This window comes from Cibotium barometz, chromosome 37 (genome assembly GCF_041138505.1).
Source record: "Cibotium barometz isolate CiBa-2024 chromosome 37, ASM4113850v1, whole genome shotgun sequence".
Lineage (NCBI taxonomy): Eukaryota > Viridiplantae > Streptophyta > Polypodiopsida > Cyatheales > Cibotiaceae > Cibotium > Cibotium barometz.
Genome location: NC_141082.1, coordinates 1656315 through 1669015, shown reverse-complemented (window position 1 = coordinate 1669015; position 12701 = coordinate 1656315).

Sequence of the window (12701 nt, the reverse complement as noted above, 5' to 3'; positions counted from 1 at the left end):
TAATGATGTATAAACACAATCCATATGCATGTGCATTTCATACAATAAGAGAAATGTTACAGTCACGTCCACATGTAGATTTGAGAATGGTCATCACCGAAGTTGGATCAATATTAAGGAAATAATTGGTTCCTACGTGTAGTAAGATAGCTACTATCATACTAGGTCAAGGGGATGCTCTTCATGTAGGTCATAGAGATATTCAAATAATGTCTCGCACAAATACTATAAAAAAATATGTTCTGTTTACTCGAGGAGAGGATGGTTAGGGTGTTAGAATTTCACTCCATGGTAGGAATAGACAAGGTTCAAATGAGGAGACAAATACTATAATTCAACGGTAATATTATGCATATAGATTACAAATAAGGGAAGATACAAATGTGTGCCTTCTACGTGGTGGTCGACTTCTGTAACAATACATTGTTGATACTCATAGCAGCATGGGAGAATCAAGATTAGTATGGATACATAATAGCCAGAAAGCATTGTGTGCTAAAGTATACTAAGGTCTTGCATATATGATTAATATATGCGATGCTGTCAATAGAGTCTCCGTGGCAGTGATAGATGCAAGATAGTTCTACCATCTATATATATACTAGGGGCCTTGATATGTGCATCAATTGTATCAAGATTAAAAGGTTATTTTGTTAGGAAGATGGAAAAACCTAACCTCTTTATTACCTTTACTTAAAATCCTAAGTGGAATGAAATAAGCAAAGCTTTACTGCCAGGTCAGGTTGTCCAAGATCTCGATCTGACTTCATTGCATGAGTTTTCTATGAGAAGCATAAGGATATGATGCACTTGTTGGTTGAAAAAAGAATTATTTGGAAGGGTAGTGGGATTTGTTTTTGTTATTGAATTTTAAAAAGAGACTTTCTACATGCACATATATTATTGATATTGGAAAGTGGACGTAAACCTACTGAGATTGCTCACTATGATAAGTTTGTAAGTGTTGAACTTCCAGATAAGGCGATATTTCCTAAGTTGCACAACATAATTAGTCATTGTAATGTACATGGACCATGTGGGAAACTAAATATGCTCTCTCCTTATATGGTAAATGTAAGTTGCAAACATCGTTATTCTCGAAAGTTTTCTGAGACTACTATTGATGACAATGGGTATCTAACTTACATGCGACAAGACGAAAGTAGTTTCATACAAGTAAAGGATCATGAGGTGGATAATCAATGTGGGTTGTTTTATATTACCCTTTTCTTCCATTATCGTAATGAAAATATTTATATAAGTATGTATACAAAGGACATGATAGATCTACTATAGAGTTGCAAGATACACATGGGGTTATTGATGAGGTTAGTCAATATCTGGATGCACGGTATGTGTCTACGTCAGAGGCAAGTTGACACTTATTGATGAGGTTAGTCAATATCCATCCGGATGCATGGTATTATGTGTCTACGTCAGAGAGGCAAGTTGGCGTTTATACCAATATGATTTACATAATGAAAACCATATATACAAAGGTTGTCTATTCATTTTTCGATGCTGAATTATGTTATATTCAATGACTAATGATTTGTGTGATGTAATAGTCCCGTGATAGAAACTAAATAACTACTCTCACTGAATGGTTCAGAGCTGGTCAATTGCACGTAGATTCAAATAGCGTGATATCTAACTTTTTGATCATGGACTAAAATAAAAAAGGAAATATGATTGGATATATGTAGAATGTTAGCCTGAGTGTGCAGGTGAGCAATATTATCTATACATGTTACTTATAGTGTGTAAAGGCTGCATATCTTTTGAGGATGTACAAACAGTGAATGGACATTTGTATTGTTGTTTTAAGATTTCATGTGAAGCTAAAGGAATGCTGGAGAGATACGAGTGGTATATATGTATTCAAGAAGCTGCATTTCAAAAAACCAGATTCTAATTGCATCAACTTTTTGTCATTATTCTATTTTTTTGTGAGCCTATATCTCTTGCACAAATTCTCTACCGAACTTCCAAATATTGTTTTCATGGCTTGGAGAGAAGGTGTGCTGACATTGGTGTTTGTCATTCTATAGCTAAGAATCAATCTCTATTACACATACAAGACCTCTTACAATAATATGAAAAACGTCTATAAAGTCAATATTAGATAAAGTGGGAAAAATCCCATTCCCATGAAAAAGTGGGGGTATGGTAAACTCATCCAAAAGTTTGTCAAAACATATTCATGTGACATATCATTGGAAAGAGCTTGAAAAGTAGAATCGAGATCTACTTTGTCCGACAAATTTGGAGTTTGCATGTTCAAGTTATGGCCAAAACAAATTTTTTAAATACATTCCCATTTTGAGGGATTATTTCCATTTTATCTAATATTGACTTTATATGATTTTGAAGGGTTGTCCCTTCCCGACAGATCAACTCTTGCTACTGAAAACAATGGTTTGTTGATGGAAAGAGATGATGTTTGATTTTGTTCTCAACAGGATGATTTGGCTCTCTCCAAAAAAGGAGTCTTAATAGTTGTAAATCAAGAGCATTTCATACCATCTTTGAGGCTGTTTATTTGATAAATGGCAGTGTTTTTTGCCATTGTTTTTTTTCGTTGATAGAGTAAGTGGATTAGGCAAAATATATATTTATAATGCCTTTCTATCTTGATTACGTGGATAGAATCAAGTTGCTTTCGCATGTGCATCTTCTAGAATAGGTGCATTGTTACTTTTAAATGGATGTACTGCACACTTACGTTTCAAAATCCCATTGGCTTTCAATGCTTTTTATCGTGCATGGTCTCTAAATATGTAAAAGTACTTTAAATATGACCTCCTATCACCTAAATTCAAATTTCTATTTTTGGAGATACTTATCTCTTAATAGAACTATTCTTGTCTTCTTATTTCTTTTAGGATTTTATGGAGCTAATATTTTTACTCTTATCATTTTCCTAATGTTTCTAGCCGTATTGTCTCAGCCTTCTCTAAGTGTGCTCTCTTTCCTTCTTGAAATCTATATTAAAAGAGACACATAAATGACTTGGGAGGGACCTTACAAGAGAAAATGAAGGACTCTGATGATGCTCAAACGAGGCCCTTGAAATTAAAAGGGTATTTTGTGTTCTTGAGGACTCCCAAGTCTAGATATGGCTCACTAAAGGGAAATACCAACACCAAGCTTGCTCATCACTTCTATAAGCATTATAAAGTGTTTAGAAGGGTTAGGATGCCACCATTTGAGGATATGCATGGTTATAATGTGAACTTGCCCATGGTGGTTCTCAAGAAAATGGAGTCAATCCTATAGCAAAGAAGGAGGTGGAGAGAATGCAACCTCTCCTCCAAAGAGGCTATGTATATACGGTTATAAGGTAAACTTGCTCGTGGCGGTTTTCAAGCAAGATGGAGTCAATCCTAGTGAAAAGAAAGAGGTTGAGAGAATGAAACCTCTCCTCCAAATGCAAGGACAATCCTCCTCGTACATTGGTTGATCTGTTACTTGGTGATGATAATGCAAGTAAGGAACACAGAAAGAATATATGCTCTTATAAAAACAATGCCTTAGCATTCGTCGTTTCACTGGGTACTCACTTGGATAATTAAATCACTAGGGGGAGGTATGTATTTGATTTTCGAATCCATGGTATTACATATCATCATGTTGGCTCTACCTAATAGAATATGAGATGCGGCTCCTCAATTTTTCCAATTATATATATATATATATATATATATATATATATATATATGATACGGAGCATGAATTAGAGAATAGACTTCATGGGATGCTCTTTGTAAATCATAACATGCTTGAAAGCTTACGAATAATGATGTATAAACACAATCCATATGCATGTGCATTTCATACAATAAGAGAAATGTTACAGTCCAGTCCTCATGTAGATTTGAGAACGGTCACTGAAGTTGGATCAATATTAAGGAAATAATGGTTCCTATGGGTAGTAAGATAGCTGCTATCATACTAGGTCAAGGGGATGCTCTTCATGTAGGTCATAGAGATATTCAAATAATGTCTCGCACAAATACTATAAAAAAATATATTCTGTTTACTCGAGGAGAGGATGGTTAGCGTGTTAGAATTTCACTCCATGGTAGGAATAGACAAGGTTCAAATGAGGAGACAAATACTATAATTCAACGGTAATATTATGCATATAGATTACAAATAAGGGAAGATACAAATGTGTGCCTTCTACATGGTGGTCGACTTTTGTAACAATACATTGTTAATACTCATAGCAGCATGGAAGAATCAAGATTAGTATGGATACATAATAGCCAGAAAGCATTGTGTGCTAAAGTATACTAAGGGCTTGCATATATGATTAATATAAGCGATGCTGTCAATAGAGTCTCCGTGGTGGCAGTGATAGATGCAAGATAGTTCTACCATCTCTATATATACTAGGGGCCTTGATATATGCACCAATTGTATCAAGATTAAAAGGTTATTTTGTTAGGAAGATGGAAAAACCTAACCTCTTTATTACCTTTACTTAAAATCCTAAGTGGGATGAAATAAGCAAAGCTTTACTGCCAGGTCAGGTTGTCCAAGATCGACCTGACTTGATTGCACGAGTTTTCTATGAGAAGCATAAGGATATGATGCACTTGTTGTTGGGTGAAAAGAGAATTATTTGGAAGGGTAGTGGGATTTGTTTTTGTTATTGAATTTTAAAAAGAGGCTTTCTACATGCACATATATTATTGATATTGGAAAGTGGACGTAAACCTACTGAGATTGCTCACTATGATAAGTTTGTATGTGTTGAACTACTAGATAAGGCGATGTTTCCTAAGTTGCACAACGTAATTAGTCATTGTAATGTACATGGACCATGTGGGAAACTAAATATGCTCTCTCCTTATATGGTAAATGAAAGTTGCAAACATCATTATTCTCGAAAGTTTTCTGAGACTACTATTGATGACAATGGGTATCCAACTTACATGCGGCAAGATGAAAGTAGTTTCATACAAGTAAAGGATTATGAGGTGGATAGTCAATGTGGGTTGTTCCATATAACCCTTTTCTCTCTATGAGGTACAAAGTCTATATTAACATAGAAGTATGTTCTACCATTATCGTAATGAAAATATTCATATAAGTATGTATACAAAAGACATGATAGATCTACTATAGAGTTGCAAGATACACATGGGGTTATTGATGAGGTTAGTCAATATCTGGATGCACGGTATGTGTCTACGTCAGAGGCAAGTTGACACTTATTGATGAGGTTAGTAAATATCCGGATGCATGGTATGTGTCTATGTCAAAGAGGCAAGTTGGCGTTTATACCAACATGATTTACATAATGAAAACCATATATACAAAGGTTGTCTATTCAATTTTCGATGCAAAATTATGTTATATTCAATGACTAATGATTTGTGTGATGTAATAGTCCTCGTGATAGAAACTAAATAACTACTCTCACTAAATGGTTCAGAGCTGGTCAATTGCACGTAGATTCAAATAGCGTGATATCTAACTTTTTGATCATGGACTAAAATAAAAAAGGAAATATGATTGGATATATGTAGAATGTTAGCCCGAGTGTGCATGTGAGCAATATTATCTATACATGTTACTTATAGTGTGTAAAGGCTGCATATCTTTTGAGGATGTACAAACAGTGAATGGACATTTGGATTGTTGTTTTAAGATTTCATGTGAAGCTAAAGGAATGCTAGAGATATACGAGTGATATATATGTCTTCAAGAAGCTGCATTTCAAAAAACCAGATTCTAATTGCATCAACTTTTTGTCATTATTCTGTTTTTTTGTGAGCCTATATCTCTTGCACAAATTCTCTACCGAACTTCCAAATATTGTTTTCATGGCTTGGAGAGAAGGTGTGCTGACATTGGTGTTTGTCATTTTATAGCTAAGAATCAATCTCTATTACACATAAAAAAACCTCTTACAATAATATGAAAAACGTCTACGTGATTTTGAAGGGTTGTCTCTTCCCAATAGATCAACTCTTGCTACTGAAAACAATGGTTTGTTGATGGAAAGAGATGATGGTTGATTTTGTTCTCAACAGGATGATTTGGCTCTTTGCAAAAAAGGAGTCTTAATAGTTGTCAATCAAGAGCATTTCATACCATCTTTGAGGCTTTTTATTTGAACAATGGCAGTGTTTTTTGCCGTTGTTTTTTTTTCCTTGATAGAGCAAGTGGATTAGGCAAAATATCTATTTATAATGCCTTTCTATCTTGATTACGTGGATAGAATCAAGTTGCTTTCGCATGTGCATATTCTAGAATAGGTGCATTGTTACTTTTAAATCCCATTGGCTTTCAATGCTTTTTATCGTGCATGGTCTCTAAATATGTAAAAGTACTCTAAATATGACCTCCTATCACCTAAATTTGAATTTCTATTTTTGGAGATACTTATCTCTTAATAGAACTATTCTTGTCTTTTTATTTCTTTTAGGATTTTATGGAGCTAATATTTTTACTCTTATCATTTTCCTAATGTTTCTAGCCTTATTGTCTCAGCCTTCTCTAAGTGTGCTCTCTTTCCTTCTTGAAATCTATATTAAAAGAGACACATAAATGGCTTGGGAGGGATCTTACAAGAGAAAATGAAGGATTCTGATGATGCTCAAAGGAGGCCCTTGAAATTAAAAGGGTATTTTGTGTTCTTGAGGATTCCCAAGTCTAGATATGGCTCACTAAAGGGAAATACCAACACCAAGCTTGCTCATCACTTCTATAAGCATTATAAAGTGTTTAGAAGGGTTAGGATACCACCATTTGAGGATATGCATGGTTATAATAATGTGAACTTGCCTGTGGTGGTTTTCAAGCAAATGGAGTCAATCCTATTGCAAAGAAGGAGGTGGAGAGAATGCAACCTCTTCTCCAAAAAGGGTATGTATATACGGTTATAAGGTGAACTTGCCTGTGGCGGTTTTCAAGCAAGATGGAGTCAATCCTAGTGAAAAGAAAGAGGTTGAGAGAATGAAACCTCTCCTCCAAATGCAAGGACAATCCTCCTCCTACATTGGTTGATCTAATACTTGGTGATGATAATGCAAGTAAGGAACACAGAAAGAATATATGCTCTTATAAAAACAATGCCTTAGCATTCGTTTCACTGGGTACTCACTTGGATAATCAAATCACTAGGGAGACGTATGTATTTGATTTTCGAATCCATGGTATTACATATCATCATGTTGGCTCTATAATACCTAATAGAATATGAGATGCGGCTCCTCATTTTTTCCAAATATATATATATATATATATATATATGATACGGAGCATGAGTTAAAGAATAGACTTCATGGGATGCTTTTTGTAAATCATAACATGCTTGAAAGCTTACAAATAATGATGTATAAACACAATCCATATGCATGTGCATTTCATACAATAAGAGAAATGTTACAGTCCAGTCCACATGTGAATTTGAGAATGGTCATTGAAGTTGGATCACTATTAAGGAAATAATTGGTTCCTACGGGTAGTAAGATAGCTGCTATCATACTAGGTCAAGGGGATGCTCTTCATGTAGGTCATAGAGATATTCAAATAATGTCTTGCACAAATACTATAAAAAAATATGTTTTGTTTACTCGAGGAGAGGATGGTTAGCATGTTAGAATTTAATGTGTGCCTTCTACGTGGTGGTCGACTTTTGTAACAATACATTGTTGATACTCATAGCAGCATGGAAGAATCAAGATTAGTATGGATACATAATAGCCAGAAAGCATTGTGTGCTAAAGTATACTAAGGGCTTGCATATATGATTAATATAAGCGATGCTATCAATAGAGTCTCCGTGGCAGTGATAGATGCAAGATAGTTCTAGCATCTATATATATACTAGGGGCCTTGATATCTGCACCAATTGTATCAAGATTAAAAGGTTATTTTGTTAAGAAGATGGAAAAACCTAACCTCTTTATTACCTTTACTTAAAATCCTAAGTGGGATGAAATAAGCAAAGCTTTACTGCCACGTCAGGTTGTCCAAGATTGACCTGACTTGATTGCACGAGTTTTCTATGAGAAGCATAAGGATATGATGCACTTGTTGGTGAAAAAAGAATTATTTGGAAGGGTAGTGGGATTTGTTTTTGTTATTGAATTTTAAAAAGAGATTTTCTACATGCACATATATTATTGATATTGTACAGTGGACGTAAACCTACTGAGATTGCTCACTATGATAAGTTTGTATGTGTTGAACTTCCAGATAAGGCGATGTTTCCTAAGTTGCACAACATAATTATCCATTGTAATGTACATGGACCATGTGGGAAACTAAATATGCCCTTTCCTTATATGGTAAATGGAAGTTGCAAACATCGTTATTCTCGAAAGTTTTCTGAGACTACTATTGATGACAATGGGTATCCAACTTACATGCGGCAAGACGAAAGTAGTTTCATACAAGTAAAGGATCATGAGGTGGATAGTCAATGTGGGTTGTTCCATATAACCCTTTTCTCTCTATGAGGTACAAAGTCTATATTAACATAGAAGTATGCTCTACCATTATCGTAATGAAAATATTCATATAAGTATGTATACAAAGGACATGATATATCTACTATAGAGTTGCAAGATACACATGGGGTTATTGATGAGGTTAGACAATATCTGGATGCACGGTATGTGTCTACGTCGTCAGAGGCAAGTTGACACGAATTGATGAGGTTAGTCAATATCCATCCGGATGCATGGTATTATGTGTCTACGTCAGAGAGGCAAGTTGGCGTTTATACCAATATGATTTACATAATGAAAACCACATATACAAAGGTTGTCTATTCATTTTTCGATGCTTAATTATGTTATATTCAATGACTAATGATTTGTGTGATGTAATAGTCCTCGTGATAGAAATGAAATAACTACTCTCACTGAATGGTTCAGAGCTGGTCAATTGCACGCAGATTCAAATAGCGTGCTATCTAACTTTTTGATCATGGACTAAAATAAAAAAGGAAATATGATTGGACATATGTATAATGCTAGCCCGAGTGTGCATGTGAGCAATATTATCTATACATGTTACTTATAGTGTGTAAAGGCTGCATATCTTTTGAGGATGTACAAACAGTGAATGGACATTTATATTGTTGTTTTAAGATTTCATGTGAAGCCAGAGGAATGCTGGAGAGATATGAGTCGTATATGTGTCTTCAAGAAGCTGCATTTCAAAAAACTAGATTCTAATTGCATCATCTTTTTGTCATTATTTTGCTTTTTTGTGAGCCTATATCTCTTGGACAGGTTTGGCACAAATTCCTACCGAACTTCCACATATTTTTTTCATGGCTTGGAGAGAAGGTGTGCTGACATTGGTGTTTGTCATTATATAGCTAAGAATCAATCTCTATTACACATGCAAGACCTCTTACAATAATATGAAAAATGTTTACATGATTTTGAAGGGTTGTCTCTTCCCGATAGATCAACTCTTGCTTACTGAAAACAATGGTTTGTTGATGGAAAGAGATGATGTTTGATTCTGTTCTCAACAGGATTATTTGGCTCTTTCCAAAAAAGGAGTCTTAATAGTTGTCAATCAAGAGCATTTCATACCATCTTTGAGGCTGTTTTTTTGAACAGTGGTAGTGTTTTTTGCCATTGGTTTTTTTCCTTGATAGACCAAGTGGATTAGGCAAAATATATATTTATAATGCCTTTCTATATTGATTACATGGATAGAATCAAGTTGCTTTCGCATGTGCATCTTCTAGAATAGCTGCATTGTTACTTTTAAATGGATGTACTGCACACTTGCGTTTCAAAATCCCATTGGTTTTCAATGCTTCTTAGCGTGCATGGTCTCTAAATATGTAAAAGTACTCTAAATATGACCTCCTATCACCTAAATTCGAATTTCTATTTTTGCAGATACTTATCTCTTAATAGAAAGTTCTGTTCTTGTCTTCTTATTTCTTTTAGGATTTTATGGAGCTAATACTTTTACTCTTATCATTTTCCTAATGTTTCTAGCCTTATTGTCTCAGCCTTCTCTAAGTGCGCTCTCTTTCCTTCTTGAAATCTATATTAAAAGAGACACATAAATGGCTTGGGAGGGACCTTACAAGAGAAAATGAAGGACTCTGATGATGCTCAAAGGAGGCCCTTGAAATTAAAAGGGTATTTTGTGTTCTTGAGGATTCCCAAGTCTAGATATGGCTCACTAAAGGGAAATACCAACACCAAGCTTGCTCATCACTTCTATAAGCATTATAAAGTGTTTAGAAGGGTTAGGATGCCACCATTTGAGGATATGCATGGTTATAATGTGAACTTGCCCGTGGTGGTTTTCAAGCGAATGGAGTCAATCCTATAGCAAATAAGGAGATGGAGAGAATGCAACCTCTCCTCCAAAGAAAAGAGACACATAAATGGCATGGGAGGGACCTTACAAGAGAAAATGAAGGACTCTGATGATGCTCAAAGGAGGCCCTTGAAATTAAAAGGGTATTTTGTGTTCTTGAGGACTCCCAAGTCTAGATATGGCTCACTAAAGGGAAATACCAACACCAAGCTTGCTCATCACTTCTATAAGCATTATAAAGTGTTTAGAAGGGTTAGGATGCCACCATTTGAGGATATGCATGGTTATAATGTGAACTTGCCCGTGGTAGTTTTCAAGAAATTGGAGTCAATCCTATCGCAAAGAAGGAGGTGGATAGAATGCAACCTCTCCTCCAAAGAGGCTATGTATATACGGTTATAAGGTAAACTTGCCCATGGTGGTTTTCAAGCAAGATGGAGTCAATCCTAGTGAAAAGAAAGAGGTTGAGAGAATGAAACCTCTCCTCCAAATGCAAAGGACAATCCTCCTCGTTCATTGGTTGATCTGTTACTTGGTGATGATAATGCAAGTAAGGAACACAGAAAGAATATATGCTCTTATAAAAACAATGCCTTAGCATTCGTTTCACTCGGTACTCACTTGGATAATCAAATCACTAGAGGGAGGTATATATTTGATTTTCGAATCCATCGTATTACATATCATCATGTTGGCTCTGTAATACCTAATAGAATATGAGATGCGGCTCCTCAAATTTTTCAATTACATATATATATATATATATGATACGGAGCATGAATTAGAGAATAGACTTCATGCCATGCTTTTTGTAAATCATAACATACTTGAAAGCTTACAAATAATGATGTATAAACACAATCCATATGCATGTGCATTTCATACAATAAGAGAAATGTTACAATCCAGTCCTCATGAAGATTTGAGAATGGTCACTGTGAAGTTGGATCAATATTAAGAAAATAATTGGTTCCTATGGGTAGTAAGAGAGCTGCTATCATACTAGGTCAAGGGGATGCTCTTCATGTAGGTCATAGAGATATTCAAATAATGTCTCGCACAAATACTATAAAAAAATATGTTTTGTTTACTCGAGGAGAGGATGGTTAGCATGTTAGAATTTCACTCCATATTAGGAATAGACAAGGTTCGAATGAGGAGACAAAGACTATAATTCAACGGTAATATTATGCATATAGATTACAAATAAGGGAAGATACAAATGTGTGCCTCCTACATGGTGGTCGACTTTTGTAACAATACATTGTTGATACTCATAGCAGCATGGAAGAATCAAGATTAGTATGGATACATAATAGCCAGAAAGCATTGTGTGCTAAAGTATACTAAGGGCTTGCATATATGATTAATATAAGCGATGCTGTCAATAGAGTCTCCGTGGCAGTGATAGATGCAAGATAGTTCTACCATCTCTATATATACTAGGGGCCTTGATATATGCACCAATTATATCAAGATTAAAAGGTTATTTTGTTAGGAAGATTGAAAAACCTAACCTCTTTATTACCTTTACTTAAAATCCTAAGTGGGATGAAATAAGCGAAGCTTTACTGCCAGGTCAGACTGTCCAAGATCGACCTGACTTGATTGCACGAGTTTTCTATGAGAAGCATAAGGATATGATGCATTTGTTGGGTGAAAAAAGAATTATTTGGAAGGGTAGTGGGATTTGTTTTTGTTATTGAATTTTAAAAAGAGACTTTCTACATGCACATATATTATTGATATTGGAAAGTGGACGTAAACCTACTGAGATTGCTCACTATGATAAGTTTGTATGTGTTGAACTTCCAAAAAAGGCGATGTTTCCTAAGTTGCACAACATAATTAGTCATTGTAATGTACATGGACCATGTGGGTGTAACGTCCCTCCCAAGCCATGTATGTATGTGTCTCTTTTAATATAGATTTCAATAAGAAAAGAGAGTGTAATTAGAAAGAGTGAGACAATAAGACTAGAAACATTAGAAAAGTGTTAGAATAAAAATATTAGCTCCAAAAATCCTAAAAGAAATAAGAACATAAGAATAGTTCTATTAAGAGATAAGTATCCCCAAAAATAGAATTTCGATTTTAGGTGATATAAGGTCATATTTAGAGTACTTTTACACATTTAGAGTCCATGCATACTAAAAATATGAAAAAACAACATGTTTCCAAAGATGGCGCGTTTGTGGCTATATACACACGTTTTTGCCTATTCTGCCCGCGTTGTCTTGTAGACCAGATGCCTTCCCGTTCTTTTGACTGGTTATATGACTATATTCTGAGTTTTTATCAGAGAGTTATGGCCGAAACAATTTGCTGTTTCTGTCAGGGTCTTTACATAGAGAAAACTGTGAGAAGACAGCAAGTAGCCT